The following is a 17844-nucleotide window of genomic DNA, read 5'->3' as shown; positions in this document are numbered from 1 at the left end:
CTGCCTCTTTTTTTTTCAGATCGACTTATTTGATTCCGCTTTTTCAAATATGTTCTTTATTTCTGCTCTAAGTTGTAGTGTCAGGTCTGAAGAAAAAATCCTCTAATTTTATTTTCAAGGAGACGGAGACACTTAGTGATTTAATTCAGTTAGACTTTGATTACAGCACTTTCCACTTTATTCTCAGGTTTCCAATTTTTTTTCTCCATTTTCAGATTATTTAGTGCCTTGGTTTCTGCCATTCTTATATTGTGGATGATGTTCCCTGTCATATCCTTGTAATGTCTCTATTTCATTGAAAAGAGCCTGTTCACATGTTAAAACTTCAATAGGGATTGTGTTGGCCTGTGGACAGAATGTATATTTTACGCTTATACCTGTGTCTTTATTGTCTGTGATGTTACAGGTTTCAGTTTATTCATAAAATGTTTTTAGTTTGAGTTTTCTGTACAACTCACCCAATTCATAGTGCAGTCGGAACTTATCAAGATGTTCTGTAGGTACAACCCCCCCCGTCTTTTATTCAGGACTCTGCATTGTGAGTCTGTCAGGGTTATGTTTGACATGCTCTTGGTGTGTACTGCTGCTGTCTATTTGTTCCAGTGCACCTGATGTTCTTTTCTTCTCTTTGGTCTTCCCCTGCCTCCCCTCAATAAAAAAGGGAACCTTTGGTTCGGGGGCAACTATGTTGTTGAGCACTGTGAAAAGGGTTGGCATAACCTAAAAATGTGTGTGGTTGGGCAGGAGGGTAATGTTGCTGAGCAATTGCCTTTGGTTGATTATACGGGTTGAAGCATTGCCATAGGTGCACCCACTGTCTGTTTCTGATGATCTACCATCTGATGAATTTGTGTCAGTGGTCTCATTGTGTTTGCTATGTTTGGATAATTGGGTGCTGAGTAAGGGTATATTTTTACATTGGAGAATCTTTTCGGATCCTTCTAACACTTGAGGCTTTCGGATTTCCTTAGATGCTCATTATATTCAGTTTCCTTATTTACTTGATGAAGTTTCTTTTTCTGTGAGGTTATGGTAATCTTGAAATTACTTTCTGTGATTTTAATTTCCCCTAGCATTGCCCACAACAGTCGGTTAGCTCTTCTTATAATGAGGATTCACCTATCCCTGGTGCAGTGCCACTCTATTTGAGCCTAGCCCTTCCTGAAAGAGGCATCTTCTAGGAAAATACTTGGGGGCAGATTTACAATAACTGGTGCATCCCCAGGGATGCGCCAGTTATTGTGCGCCGCAGTTAGTGTGGCGCAAAAACGGCACAGATGTGTGACGCATCTGTGCCGTAAAGGCGGCGCATTGCGCGACGCAGCTCCAGCAATGCTCTGGGGGGCCCTATCTGTCCAATGCTGCGTCAAGCCTTATGCCTGCTTCAAGCAGGCGCAGGGTTTTGACGCAGCATTGGCCTAAAAAGGACTGAGTGAAATCTTGTAGATTTCACTCAGCCACTTTTAGGAGGAGTTCCTGCGCAGGTACGCCCCCCCTGTGCCGGAACGCCTCCTTATGGCGCAGGGCTGTACAACGTGACGCATCTCCCAGATGCGTCACGTTGTAAATACCCCGCACCATGGCGCATCTTTTGCGACGCCGCTGCATCACAAAAGTGACGCAACTGCAGTGTAAAAGAGGCGCAAGGGGTTTGTAAATCTGCCCCTTTGTGCGCTGGTCATGAGTAGTCACCATGGGGTTGAGTTCAACCTCAGATACTCTGCCCTCATTACCCCATGAAGGATCGTTCTTATTCTATTTCTCATTTGTAAACTGAGTGAATCCCAGTCTTTAGTCTGTGCTATTGTTTGAACCACGTTAAGGTTCTGAGACATATGAAAACGGGGAAACCGAAGTAGGAAAAAAACCTTTTTTCCTTCAAAAGGACAAGAAGCCTCCACGACAATTTGGTGTCCACTCACCAAAGGAAGAATCCAGAAATTAGAATCAATGTACTGTATAACTGGGGACTACCCAATGTCACAGGACACTATGCGTGTGAAAGTTGCAGCGTATGTCACTTAGCAAAAATACTTTTGAGGTATTATTGTTTAATATTGTAGTACTATCACAAACTTTCCCAGTTTTGTCTGCAATCCATTAGCAAAGTTCTTCTTTAGTTTTTGTGTCAAAGTCTTTTTATTGGTTTTACAAAGGTGCACAACATTTGTAGCTCAGCCGAGCTCAGTTCTCATGCCAAGATCATGCGCATAGGTTTCATCAGTACAGTGCCTCGCCTGCATAATTTACATGTCTTGCAGTGCTTCTGCGCTCTACATTTGAGAGCTAATAAATTAAACGTAACCTAAAATCAACAAAAATACTTCCATGATGTCATGTATTCAAAGCCAAACGTGGTCGGGGGAGGTTGCAGGGGGAGTATTGCCAGGATGCCCCAAGGGGTCTCCAAGATCAAGAGGGAAGATGAACCTCCTCAGAGTAATTCAGTAGAGAGCCTGAGTGCTCTGGCTTCCCGGAAACTTGGGGCCAGCGACCTTTCTATTATATCGGAAATAGGTGGAGGGCTCGCAAGTTGGGCCCACAGGCAAACAGCTGTAATCCCTCCGACAGGTAACTCACCAAGGGACTCCAGATAAAATCAAAGCTCTCGCAGGAGTCTTCAATAATATCTGCCATCTGTTCGAGGGCAAGGGCTCGCCACAAACGGGCATGTCATTGGGTTAGAGAGGGGGCTTCCGGTTTTTTCCAGGCTGCTTCTATTGCCATATTAGCTACCCCCAGGTATAGCCCTATAATTGAGCAGTCTCCCTATATTTGGTGCTTCAGACTGGGATCACGCACCCCCCAAAGTGTGTGCTGCAGGAAAGTGGGGATTGGGTTTCCCAGGATTTGTTTAATTTGGGAAAGAATCTCCTACAGAAGGGTTGAATAGAGGGGCAATCCCACCAAATATGCCAAAAGTCTTCCAGCAGCCAAAAGCCCCGCCAGCATCTGTAAGGAGTGTTTGGCAAAATTGAGTGTAGTTTCTAGGGGTGTAGGTACCATTCGCACATGACTTTATAATGAGCTTCTGTCAAGGACATGGAGGTGTTATATTTGGCAATGTCTTATACGAGGGGGGAAACACCCTTACAACGCAACTATAACAACGCACAACCATTACAACAAAACTATTACAAAGCAGGATCCATTACAACGCATGCCATTACAACGCATGCCATTACAACGCAGCTGCTATTACAAAGCATGCCATTACAACGTAAGTATGGGTAAGTATTTAATTTAATTTTAACCCCTATTGCTATCGTGCTGTCTTTTCACCCCTGAGGCGGAAGCCGGGGGCTCTTCTGCTTTATCTGCTACCATAATCCTTTAACCTTTTGCCATCACGCAATTTTAATTCGCCGCATGCCTTTCAAGTAGCTTACTTACTTGCTGGTATTCTTTAGGTCACATTGTTAGCCCGCAAAAACCCCCAACACCGATTCCGGCGCAGCCGAGTAAGGGCTGGCGCTGAGAGGTTCAAACAGGGCTTACTGCCAGTGAGAGCCGCCATCTTGAGAGGGATTAGGGGTTGCAGTCTAGCTGCAGGACGCCTCCCGCCCTCCCGTGGTATTTAAATCCGCTATTCTCCACAGCGCGATGATTGCTATCGTGCTGTCTTTTCACCCCTGAGGCGGAAGCCGGGGGCTCTTCGGCTCTATCTGCTACCATTATCTTTTAACCTTTTGCCATCACGCAATTTTAATTCGCCGCATGCCTTTCAAGTAGCTTACTTACTTGCTGGGATTCTTTAGGTCACATTGTTAGCCCGCAAAAACCCCAACACCGATTCCGGCGCAGCCGAGTAAGGGCTGGCGCTGAGAGATAGAAACAGGGCTTACTGCCAGTGAGAGCCGCCATCTTGAGAGGGATAAGGAGTTGCAGTCTAGCTGCAGGATGCCTCCCACCCTCCTCAACACCCTATATATTCCCTACGTCACTACGTCCACGCAGCGGGCGGGCGCAGCGGGCGCACTGGCGGCGCGCCAAAGGCAAGCCCGTCTGCGCCCGTCTGCGCCCGTCTCCGCCCGCCCGGGACCAGGGGCCACCCCCCCTGGTTGTCTCCAGCAACAAAGGCTAGTATACAATAAGGACTCCTTGCTTCGATCTTGTCCTCCGATACCATCATGCTGCCTACACCATCTCTCTCCTCTGGAGATTCCTCATATATGTCCTCATTGCAACCTTGAGTTAATCAATTAGCCCCCACCCACCCAGGCTCCAAGGATTATCAAATGTTTCTCCTTAACTGTCGTTCTCTCTCTAAACATAGCTTGGAGATATCGCTGTTGTTGGAGGAACATATGCCGGATGTGGTATTTTTAACGGAAACTTGGCTCACTCAAGAGTCCCAGTTTGATGTAGTACAAGCCCTCATTCCCGGCTATCAGATAGCCCAGTTAGATCGCCCGCAGGGCAAAGGTGGAGGGTTTGCTATCATCTATAAAGACATCTATGTATGTCGCTGCCTAACCGAGTCCATTGCGGACTGTGAAAGTCTCCCCTTTGTTATTGAATTTACACCCAATAATAGCCTCTCTGGCTTTCTCATTTATCGTCCCCCTGGTCCTATAAAAAAAAAATTGACACACCTACCAACTGTTGTGGCAGAAATAATTACCTCTCCCTCAAATTTTACATTACTGGGAGATTTTAATATTCATTTCGATAATATGCTAGACACCACTGCCACGGGAGTTATAACCAGTTTAGCCACCATGCAATTAGAGCAACTGGTTCCAGGCCCAACACACATCAAGGGTCATCTCCTAGATCCTGTATTTAGTAACAGCAAACATCTAAAGGTGGGTAGTACTAGCCCTCTCCCCTGGACTGATCATTTTTTAATCCCTCTAACCTGGTCCATCCCTAAAATCTCACTTTTTACTCCCCTTCCACGTACATACCGAAACTGGTCAAAGCTTAATATTGACAAATGGACTAGCAGTCTTACTGCCACCAATCCTCTACTCTCTCTTGACCCCTGCGCTAACAATAAGTTATTTAACAACTGGATAACAAGCTCTTTGGACGCTGTACTTCCCTACCAAACCTCTGGCCCTAAAAGGAAACAAAAAACTGCACCCTGGTACTCTGAAGAGCTCAGGGACAAAAAAACGTCTCTGCAAAAGACTAGAAAGGAAGTGGCGCTTATCCTATGATTCTACGGATAAAGGGATCTACAGAGAAGCCATTAGGAACTATAAAAATGAAATTAGATTTAGACAATCTACATATTTTACGGAAAAGATCAAATCGGCCAAATCTAAGCCTAAAGAAATCTATCAGATTGTGAAAACACTGACTAGGCTGCCATCTCCATCGCCAGGCAATGACAATTCATCCTCCCGATGTGAGGAATTGGCCAATGCCTTCTTTCTAAAAGTCAATACAATCTATCTTTCCTTCTCTGACCCGGAAACAGATCTGTCCTCGCAAAATCCCGATCTACCGATCAAACCAGAGGTCTCCTATCATAACAACTATCTGGATCACTTCCCAATGATGCATCTCGACACCCTTGAGACCTTAATAAATCAAATTAAATCAGGCTCACCCCATGACCCTGCCCCCCCTGATACATTGATCCAAGTCAATAAATCCATCCTTCCCACTCTAATGGAGTTGTTGAACTCGTCCACAATAAGTGGGATAGTTCCACAGGCCTGGAAACACGCCATGGTCCGAGCATTGTTAAAAAAAAAACACTCTTGATCCAACAAATTTTAACAACTATCGCCTGATATCACTGCTTCCCTGGGCAACCAAGTTCTTAGAGAAACATATCAACATCAGTATAACTCAGTTCTTCGAGCACAACCATCTGCTCGACACCTCCCAGACAGGCTTTTGCCCAAAACACGGCACATAGACAGCCTTGTTGGCTGTGACAGAAGAGACAAGGCGGATACTCGATCAGGGAGGGTCAGTGGCAGTGATCCTCCTTGATCTGAGCGCCGCCTTTGATACGGTCAACCATAAAATACTCTTAAACCGCCTCCTCGATATGGGAATTTCGGGAGAAGCCCTCGAATAGCTCAGGTCTTTTCTATCTGACCGAACCTTCCAGGTCTTTGAAGGCACATCGGTCTCTTCGAGTAAGCCTCTGGGATGTGGGGTCCCGCAGGGCTCTTCTTTGAGCCCTACGCTCTTTAATGCCTACATGAGACCGCTGGCTGGAATTGTTCGTCTGCATGGTATTAACATCATTACCTACGCGGACGACACCCAGATAGTGGTCTCTCTTGCACAAAAGAGCAGCCCACAGTCCAACTTAACAGCATGTCTGGAACATGTCAAGAGTTGGATGACTAAATCATGTCTGAAGCTCAACGATGATAAAACCGAGCTAATGCTCCTAGGCCCACCAACTCTTTCCACCCTGGATTTGTCATGGCCTCTGAGCATGGGCACAGCCCCCACCCCTAGAGATAACATCAAATGCCTGGGGGTGTGGATGGACAAATCGTTGACATTCGACAAGCAGGCTACCAAAGTCTCTGCGATCTGTTTTGGCCTCTTAAGGATGGTAAAAAAATCCTTCCACTTCTTCCCTTTGAGGACAGACAGATAGTCATACTAGGCCTAATTCAATCACACCTTGATTTTAACAATGCTCTGTACCTTGGGGCGCCAGAGAACAGCCTACAAAAACTGCAGCGCACTCAAAATTGTGCAGCACGCACATTGCTTGGCACCCCCCACAGAACATCAATATAATTTGGCTTAAGAGCATTGCACTGGCTCCTCATCAAAGAGAGAGTCAAATTCAAATCCTTGTGCATTGCACATCAGGCCTACTGGAAATTAGGTCCAGTGATCAGCCACTCCCTGGTATCGCCATACAAACCTACTAAATCCCTTCGATCTTCACAAGCTTTCCTAGCCCAAGTCCCAAGAATTTACAGAGCGAGGGCCGGGGGTCGATCCTTCGCTTATAAAGCCCCGAAAATATGGAACACCCTACCACTTCATCTTAGAGCAGATTCTAATCTGCTGAGCTTTCGCAAGCAGCTTAAAACATTTCTTTTTAATCAATAGGGCTGCCCCATCCCATCTTTTTTTTCTTCTCAGAGCACTGATAGTAGTTTTAGCGCCTGGACGCCTCAGGGCAGCTGTTAGCGCTTAACAAAAACGATTTTCATTTCATTCATTTCACACCATCCAACACTTACCCTACAATTACGCCCCATGGATTTAGAATAGTAATTTTAACCCCTACACTGTCCAACACTTACCCTACTATTACGCCCCCCTGGAGTTAGAATAGTAATTGTAACCCCTACACTATCCAACACCTACACTACTATTACATTCCCATTAATTAAAAAAAAAATACTGACCCATACTTACATTGTAATTGCATGCGTTGTAATGGATCCTGCGTTGTAACAGCAGCTACGTTGTAATGGCATGCGTTGTAATGGCATGTGTTGTAATGGATCCTGCGTTGTAAAAGTTTTGTTGTAATGGTATGCGTTGTGAAAGTATGAGTTGTAACGTCATACATCCGTAGAGGGACCCCCACTGCTTCACCATTATAGGGGTGGGCAGAATGTCATCCAATAATCTTCTATGGCGCGGAGCTTGATGCAGCCCTGCTGTGAGGAGGAGCGAGTACAGGAAGGATATGCAGCCTTTGGTCATGTTTCCGGAACAAACCTTTCTATTGGGAGCAAATCCCTGGTAACCACCAGCCACTCCTGGGCTTGTTGCATCCAGTGTTTTAATTGAAAGTAGTGGTATTCTTTCATAGGCGGTAGCTTGAAGAGAGTAGCACAATCCGCATAGGAGCGTAACTCTCCCAACTTTTTGGAACATAGAGCTCCTGAGGCGGAAAGGCGGGAGTTAGGACCCTATCCCCATTACTTCTCTCACCCTGACTAATAGGCAGCTGAGACTTGAATTATCACCTACTTTTTGCACTGAATCAAATAAAATTTTTAAAATTGACATTTTACTTGTACTTGTACCTGTTTGCCGTTTTTAATTGGGGCACTCATTAATTTGCTGCTTTGGACCTACCGAGGGCCGATTTGGGGCTCTGCTCGGTTCGCAGGCAGCTTCCTCGGGGGTGACGACTTTGGCCGCCATCTTGGGGTGGAAGGCTAGGTCAGCGCGCTAGTGGTCGGGCGAGTGGCGGCCCGAGCGCTACAAAAGGAAATCTAAGTGCTAGCATTCGGCTTGGAACATAGAGCTCCTGAGGCGGAAAGCCGGGAGTTAGGACCCTATCCCCATTACTTCTCTCACCCTGACTAATAGGCAGCTGAGACTTGAATTATCACCTACTTTTTGCACTGAATCAAATAAAAATTTTAAAATTGACATTTTACTTGTACTTGTACCTGTTTGCCGTTTTTAATTGGGGCACTCATTAATTTGCTGCTTTGGACCTACCGAGGGCCGATTTGAGGCTCTGCTCGGTTCGCAGGCAGCTTCCTCGGGGGTGACGACTTTGGCCGCCATCTTGGGGTGGAAGGCTAGGTCAGCGCTCTAGTGGTCGGGCGAGTGGTGGCCCGAGCGCTACAAAAGGAAATCTAAGTGCTAGCATTCGGCTTGGAACATAGAGCTCCTGAGGCGGAAAGCCGGGAGTTAGGACCCTATCCCCATTACTTCTCTCACCCTGACTAATAGGCAGCTGAGACTTGAATTATCACCTACTTTTTGCACTGAATCAAATAAAAATTTTAAAATTGACATTTTACTTGTACTTGTACCTGTTTGCCGTTTTTAATTGGGGCACTCATTAATTTGCTGCTTTGGACCTACCGAGGGCCGATTTGGGGCTCCGCTTGGTTCGCAGGCAGCTTCCTCGGGGGTGACGACTTTGGCCGCCATCTTGGGGTGGAAGGCTAGGTCAGCGCTCTAGTGGTCGGGCGAGTGGCGGCCCGAGCGCTACAAAAGGAAATCTAAGTGCTAGCATTCGGCTTGGAACATAGAGCTCCTGAGGCGGAAAGCCGGGAGTTAGGACCCTATCCCCATTACTTCTCTCACCCTGACTAATAGGCAGCTGAGACTTGAATTATCACCTACTTTTTGCACTGAGTCAAATAAAAATTTTAAAATTGACATTTTACTTGTACTTGTACCTGTTTGCCGTTTTTAATTGGGGCACTCATTAATTTGCTGCTTGGACCTACCGAGGGCCGATTTGGGGCTCTGCTCGGTTCGCAGGCAGCTTCCTCGGGGGTGACGACTTTGGCCGCCATCTTGGGGTGGAAGGCTAGGTCAGCGCTCTAGTGGTCGGGCGAGTGGCAGCCCGAGCCCTATAAAATGAATGTCATTCCCCGTCCGCGCAGCGGGCGGGCGCAGCGGGCGCGCCGATGGTGCGCCGGAGGCGCGCCAGAGGCAAGCCCGTCTGCGCCCGTCCGCGCCGGGACCGGGCCTAGGGCCATAACCCCTGCCCAAAAAGTGTTAGACATCAATAAGAAGTATACTAGTCAAGGCTTACTGGCACTTCGGCCACCTACCAGTACCAGCTGTCTCAAAATAATACCCTCTGAGATTCACAGACACCTGGCCATCTCCTGCCCTCATTGTAGCTTCACTATTGACGCTAATACTACACCAACTAAGCGCGATGAAGGAGCTGTTATATCTATTGCCCTCATCAATGCGCGTTCACTCGGAAAGCACAGGCAAGAGATCTCAGATCTTATAACAGATTTTAAACTAGATGTTCTGTTTGTCACTGAGACTTGGACCGATGACACATCTCAGCCAGACCTAGCCATCGCAGTACCGGACGGATATAAAGCATACTGCCAGAACAGGCCCAGACAAAGAGGGGGTGGGCTGGCCATAATAGCTAGAGACTCATATCCTGTCAGAACAACCCCCATTCCATCAACTTCCTGTGAGGCCATGCAATTTGCTATTAACCCTTCACCTTTGTTTAATTTTAAGGGAATACTGATATACCGCCCTCCGGGATCCAAAACAGCTTTTCTAACCAGCATTAATACCATGATGGAATCAGTAGCCACCGAAAGTGCCTTTACGGTTCTAGGTGACTTAAATTTTCACTTGGATCAAAGTCACCTAACCGATTCGGTCAGCCTCATTTCCGATCTAGAAACTCTAGGGCTCAAACAACGGGTTACGTCCCCTACCCACCAAGCTGGTCACATCCTAGACCCCATATTTTCCAACTTAGAAGGCTTACAAATATCCAACATCTTACCCATGCCTTGGACTGACCATCATGCAATCTTTGCAACCATAGCCACCAACATTCGTCGTAATAACAAACCCCTTCCCATCCCCAAACAGCCCTTTAAAGATTGGAAAAATATCAATCAGGACGACCTAAAACTAATACTGGATCATACCCGTCCAACGCTGTCTACAGAGCCTAACTTAGCTCTTCAGCAATTTCACACCTGGTTGGGCCAGGCCACAAATCAGTCAGCCCCTACCAAAGAACTATCCAGAAATAGATCTAAACCTACCGCCCCCTGGTATAATGAACAACTAAGGGCACAAAAGCAAATCAACCGTAATAAGGAAAGACAATGGAGATAAGATTATGACACAACTAGCAAAGCAGCTTACAAGGAAGCCTTGGCACTCTACAAAGCCATGATCGTTAAAGCCAAAAAAGACTATTACACTGACCAGATCCAGAAAGCCAAAAATTCTAGCAGATTATTGTTTCAAATCACCAAAGTATTGTCAGGCAATTCCCCCGACCTCACTCCTCCCCCATCGCAACTTCTATGTGATTCGTTAGCTTCCTTTTTCTTTACTAAAGTGGATGATATTTACCAGGCTTTTTCCGCTAACTCACTTGTGAGGACAGTCAACCCCCCCATTTTACCCCCAGTTAACATGTTCCCCAGCTTCCAACCAGTCACTTCCGATCAAATAAAAACTACACTGTCTACCATTAAATCAGGATCACCCCTGGACCCCTGTCCACTCTCAGTACTCCTGCCGGTAATGGACTCTATCATACCACTACTCACTCAGGTGTGCAATTCCATTCTCCTATCAGGCAACTACCCAGACCCCCTTAAAAATACTCTACTAAAACCCCTGTTAAAAAAACCGTCCCTGGATAAAAGCGAGCTAAAAAACTACCGTCCCATCGCAAGTCTCCCTTTCATGGCGAAGGTGATTGAAAAAACCATGAACATTCAGATTTCCGAATTCATTGAAAAACACCATCTCCTGGACAACACGCAATTTGGATTTAGGAAATACCATGGGACAGAGACAGCCTTGATTAAGGCTGCTGATGACATCAGGATAATCAGGGATCAAGGGGGCACAGCCATTTTAGTAATGCTGGATTTATCAGCAGCTTTCGACACGGTCGACCATACCATCTTGGTCGACCGTGTCGAGGGATTTGGCATTTGCCACACTGCCAAAGACTTAATTGCGTCCTTTCTTGCCAAAAGAACGCAGGCTGTTATCTTAGGACCCTTCCAATCAGCCCAACTTTCATCTCCATGTGGAGTACCTCAAGGCTCATCCCTTAGCCCGACACTCTTCAACATCTATGTGTTTGGACCTTGCTAAAACCATCAAAGCACATGGGATGAGCCTAACCTCCTACGCCGATGATACTCAACTTGTGTTGGCGATTAAGGGGGATGGAGATTTAGTGGCTGAAAAATTCAAGAAGGGACTGTTAGACATAGGAGAGTGGATGGCTACCAACTGCCTCAAATTAAACTCAGAAAAAACTGAGGTACTCATTTTCGGACCCCTTTCGCCAGCCTGGCCATCAAGCTGGTGGCCAGAGGCTTTCGGCACTCCTCCCATTCCAACTGCTAAAGTCAGGAACCTCGGTATCATCTTCGACGAGGGTCTAAATTTCATGGATCATGCCAACAAAACAGTGTCCATAGCACACCTGAAGTTAAAGATGATAAGGAAAATACGTCCTTTTCTTCCTGACTCAGCCATCAAAACACTGGTTACCTCTCTTGTCCTTTCTTCTCTGGACTATTGTAATGCCCTCTTCCTTAATGCTCAATCCAGAGTAATTACTAAACTGCAGACTATTGAAAATGCAGCTGCACGTCTGCTTTCGGGCAAAACAAAATATGAATCCATATCCAACAATATTCCACTGGCTCACTGTGCGAAATAGAATCCACTTCAAGTCCCTCTGTATTGTGTTTAAAGCACTCAACAACCAAGGACCCCACTTTTTGAAAGAACAGCTACAACAATACAAACCTAACAGAGTTCTACGATCAGCCACCCTCAATCAACTGGTCATTCCTTGCACTAAAACTGTCACCTGGGGCGACCGGCGCTTTTTGGTGGCCGCCCCAAGGCTTTGGAACACGCTTCCCCCAAACATTAGGGACAACTCCTCTCTTCTCCAATTCCGTAAACTTTTAAAAACCTGGCTGTTTGCTCAATGATCATCCCTTCCTCATGCTGACCGTCACAGATAAACTGGTTCCACTAGCGCCAAGACGCCCAAGGGTAAATGATGCGCTTTATAAATATTAAAAATAAATAAACAAATAAATAAATAAATAAAACTTGAAGAGATCAGACAATATGAGGTATCACCCACCCTCCACTGATTTCACAGGAGGCAAGGGGGAGAGGAGTAGGCCTAATGGCTAGAGCGGTCAACCTCGAATCTGGGGAACTGGGTTGAGTCTCGGCAATGACGCTGAACATCCTGTGATTCTGGGCAAATCATTTAATCTACCCGTGCCTAACAAAAATGAATGTGTGTCCTCATGTAACATAACTGGTGATATGTAAAGCACTCTGATACCCGATTTGGGTCAAGTTTGTGCTATATAAAACTCTGCAAAAAAAAGAAGGCAGGAGTGAAGTGGATAGGGGTGTAGCAGGAAATAAATGTGTTAAAGGCAACGTCTAAGTTATGCTGTCCCACACTGTTAGACCTGGCATCTTTGGCGTGGTTTCCCCTATCTTTTTGCCTCTACCTCCTGTATTTTTGATGCTGTGCTGGATTTCGTTTTTGCTGGTTTAGATGCTTTGGACACTCTGCCACTGCTGACCAGTGCCAGAGTGTAAGTGCTCCCTGGGTAAATTGTTATTCTGATTGAATATACATGTTTGGCATATTTGTATCACCATGAAGTCCCTAGTAAAGTGCACTGGGTGTGCCAGGGCTGGTGATGACAAATGCTACTAGTGGGCCTGCAGCACTGATTGTGCCACCTACATGAGTAGCTCTAAAATGGTGTCTCAGGCCTGCCACTGCAGTGCCTATGGGCAGTTTAGAACTGCCATGTCCTCCTGGTCAGTGTCCCCACTGACCAGGCCTAACCCTTCCCTTTTTGTGCACATCAGTCACCCCTATGGAAGGCCCAAGGTACCCCCCTGGGCAGGGTGCAGTGTATGTAAAAGGTAGAGCATGTACTGGTGCAGGTAACATGTTCTGGTAGTGAATTACAGCCATTTTCGTTTTTCACTATTGTAAGGCTATCTTGCTCCATAGATTAACATGGGGGACGCTGGCTACAGTGGTTAACAGCGTTTCTTCCCATAGGAACAAGATAGGACATAAGTATCTAGTATCCCTGAACTCAGAATTTAATAACACATCTTTTAGGAAAGGTTGTTTTTAAATCCTGTGTTTGAGAACAGCACTTTTAGAAAGTTGCTGTTCTCTTGTCTGAACCTTCTGTGTGCCTGGGCCTGTTTGTGTATTGACTGTCTGGTTTGTGAGTGACAGGGGCTGGGGAACTCCCCGGCAGGATGGATGAGTCAGCACTAGGCTGAATGACTTGAGTGGTGGGAGGAGTTAGCACCTGGGCTGAATAGGGCTGTGCCTGCCTTCCACAATGCTGGCTCCACCCCCCTGCTGGGCGGCTGAGGACCCTGCCCCTCACTCTGAAAGGAAAGATGCAGCCACCAAAACAAAGTGCTCAGGATCCACCCAGAACTGGTTCAGACCGGGCACAGGGCCCACATGCACCAAGAGAACAAAGACTTTAGGGGTATAAGTACAGGACCCCTGACAACAGAAAATTAGATCATCCTGGAAATCAAGAAGGAACCTCTGCCAAGGAGAAAGCTGACTCTGAAGAAGGAAGATTGTCTTGCTGTTGCTCTGCTGGACTGACCTGCTGTTGCTTTGCTGCCAAGGAGAGGGGAAGGACTTTGCTGTGAGCTGTGTCCCCTGTCTTGAAAGGAATCTCCAAGGGCCTGAGAAGAGCTGGCTCCCTGTTTTGAAGTCCCAGGAACAAAAGGACTTCACCCCCAGCTTCCCTGAACTCTGCTGAGTGAGTTCTGTCCCTCCTAGAGTGCTTGATCCAGTTGTGGGGCCTCTGGAGGTTGGACCTGTGCTGGGAAGCTTGAGACAAAAGCTTGAGAGACTTTCGAAATTGAAAAGTGTCGCATCGCTCGCTTGCGGAGCGCATCCCCGACAGTGCGAGAAGTTTCCCGCCGCTACGGAGGTCGAGATCGTCGCAGCGCCTGACGCCGCTGCCAGAGACGTCGCATCCTCCGTTTGCGGGACGCACCAGACCGGTGCGGGAGAATCGAACATCGCTGCGAGTATCGTCGCAGAGCCTGTCGTCGCTGGGTGAGAACGCCGCACCGCTTGCTTGCGGACCGCATCACGTCGCTGCGAGTGTCGTCGCAGAATCATCGCATCGAGGAGCTGCGAGAGAAAGGATCACCGCTGGACCGCGCATCGTCGCCCCGGAGATCGTCGCAGCACCTACGAGATCGTCGCATCGTGCCTTTGCGAGAACAGACTTCCTACGGAACCTACGCACCGGAATCCATACAAGTGGCCTTCCTCCCCATACAGACCGGATTCGTCGCAACACGCCCGCTGCTGCAGCGGGGCTGTCGCATCGCCTCCCCAGGGTCTCAGGAGCGACGCATCGCTTGTTTTCCACCGCACCAGCTTCTGCTTTTGGAACTTTGTTGCAACTAAAGGTACTGTGAGTAAACGTGACGCAACTGTGAACTTTTCACGCAACTGTGGTTTGTTTTTACCGCAACTTGAAGAACTTTAACGCAACCTTAAGAACTCTTTGAAACCATATTCTTGAACCGTGTATGTTGGATTTTTATCGTTTTGGTCTTGTGTAGTTTTAGAATAAATACCTTTATTTTTCTAAACTGTTGTGGAATCAGTTTGTGGTGTTTTCACTGTGTTACTGTGAGTGTTGGTACAAATACTTTACGCATTGCCTCTGATTAGCCTAGACTGCTCAGGCCAAGCTACCTAGAGGGCGAGCAGGGGTTATCTTAGAGAGTTATCTCCTTGTCCTGACTAGAAGCAAGGGTCCCTATTTGGACAGTGGTACCTACCTCTGCCAACTAGAGACCCCCAGATCTAACATTGGTGGTCAGGCGGTGGGATTTGAACTTGTATTTGTACTTGACCCACAGTAATTGGTGTACATCACTAGTGAGTGCAGACCACTACGCCACCGCATACTACTGGTTTTTGGTTTTGATTTTTCTATTTTTGAGTAACTCTTCAACACATCATGTCTGTGCATGGGAAGGCACCCAGTAAAGAGGCAGAAGTAGAGATGGAGTTTGCCATTGGAGATTTGTATTCATACAAAGTTGAGCAACTTAGGAAATTCTGCCTTGAGTTTGAGTGCCCCATAAAAAGCGCCTACAGAAAGGAGGAGCTGCAGAAAATCTTGATGGCCCATTGGGAGGCACAAGAGGGAGAAGATGATGTGGATGTAGAAAATGGTTTTCAAATCAAAGATCTGCCAGTGGGCAGAGTAGGCTCAGGAGCTGGCAGCAACCACTCCGGTAGGGGCCTCACCCCAGAAGAGTTACAAGAAAACCAGAGAGTAAGAGAATATGAATTGGAAGTCATGAAAATGAGAATGCAAATGAAGCAATTTGAAATGGATAAAGAGAGAGAAAAGGCGGCGGAGGAGAGCAAAAGTGCCCGCGCCTTAGAAGAGAAGAAATTGCTTTTGGCTCATGAGTTGAGCATGAGAGAACTGGATCTTAAAGCCAAGGAGGTGGATGCCAGTTCTAATGGTGGCAGCGCGCAGCCAGTGCATGGGGGTAAAGTATATATTCCCAAGGACCTGGTACAGAATTACCATAGGGGTGAGGATATTTATGCCTGGTTCACTTCGTATGAAATTGCATTGAAGATGAATGGTGTGCCTGATCAGCATTGGGGGGCGGGCCTGTGGAAACATTTTGAGGCATCTGGGAGGAGTGCTCTAGAGCCCTTAGAATTAGCAGGTGCCATGACCTACCCCAATATGAAAGAGGCCTTATGTCTCAGGTATGGCCTTACCCCAGAGCAGTACAGACTGCAGTTTAGGAACTCCAAGAAGAAAGAGTCTGAGACTTGGATGGAGTGTGTGAATTTGTACTCGCGTGCACTGGAAGGTTGGATGAAGGGCAGTAAAGTAACTGATTTTAAGGGGTTGTTGCATTTAATCAGTTGGGAGCACTTGAGTAGTCTTTGTGTTCCAGAGCTGCGCCAGCATCTTTTAGACAGCAAGCTGACAGACCCCATTGAGCTTGCTAAGGAGGCGGACCGCTGGACCAGTACCAGGGTCCACAGAGGAATTGTGGGTACCACAGCCAAAGGTGGGCAGGGTCCCCAGCAGAAGAGTGGGGGGGACAAGGGTAACCAAAAGGAGTTCTCAGAAGGGCCCCAAAATAGTTCCCAGGGGAGGGAATCCCAAACCCCCAAACCTAAGCAGCCATGGCCCTCTAAGGGCAGGCGGGACAATAAAGACAACAGGGGCCCACCTACCTGCTATCACTGCAATGAGGTGGGCCACATAGCTCCAAAATGTCCCAAGAAGAAGCAAGCACCCACTGGTGCCCCCACCCCAGCGTTAGCTAGTGTAGCTTTGGGAGGGGATTTGGTTTCTAGTGATTGGGGGGAGTTAGCGGTTATGACCCTTGTCTCTCTAGGAGACCAAGAGATGGTCCAGGAAACCTTACTGCCCTCTAACACTAAGAAATATGGGCAGAAGGTGACCATCAATGGGAGGGAGGTTGAGGCTTTGAGAGACACAGGAGCCAGCGTGACATCCGTGAGGTGTCAGTGGGTGTCTGAAGAGCAAATCATCCCTGGTGTACTCCGCCCTGTAGTGGCAGCTGACAGTTCAGTGCGCCTCTGCAAGCTGGCGAAAGTTCCATTTGCATGGGGAGGAGTCTCTGGTCTTTTGGAGGTAGTTGTCAGTGATGCCTTGCCTGTAGACTGTCTGTTAGGTAACGACCTGGAGAGTTCTCCATGGAAGGATGTAGAACACAGAACTCACTTGGAGATGTTGGGTCTGCCTGCGTGGATCTGTGTGACCACGCGTGCTATGGCAGCCAGTAAGGGTGATTCAGCAGAACTGGAGCCTGAAACAGTGGCCCAGAGACCTGCCAGGAGAGGAAGAGGCCGAGGGCGCGGGAAACCAGCCCCAGCCGTTCCCACGGTCCAGGAAGGAGCAGAACCTGAGGGGGATGCCCTGGAACCTACAGGGGAACAGGTAGCCGAACTGGGAGAATTGCCTGAGCTGACCCATTGGCAGCAAGAAGGTGGTCCCTCCAGGGAGGAATTCTGCCAGGCGCAGAAAGAATGCCCTTCCCTCGAGGGTCTGCGGCAACAGGCTGTAGACCAGGCAGCAGGTGGAGCAGCCAGAGATCACTTTATCTACTGGGAAGATGACTTGTTGTATAGTGAGCCTAAGTTTGCTGAGCCCGGTGCAGCCCGTGTGCTGGTGGTACCCGAGCGCTTCAGAAACTTCCTAATGGGTCTGGCTCATGACGTGCCTCTTGCAGGACATCTGGGGCAAGACAAGACCCTAAACCGGCTTGTCACCCACTTTCACTGGCCCCAGATGAGAAAGCACGTTGGTTCCTTTTGCAGATCTTGCCAAACCTGTCAAGCCA

Source organism: Lissotriton helveticus, chromosome 3_2 (assembly GCF_964261635.1).
Source record: "Lissotriton helveticus chromosome 3_2, aLisHel1.1, whole genome shotgun sequence".
Classification (NCBI taxonomy): domain Eukaryota; kingdom Metazoa; phylum Chordata; class Amphibia; order Caudata; family Salamandridae; genus Lissotriton; species Lissotriton helveticus.
Note: the sequence above shows the minus strand (reverse complement) of the source record.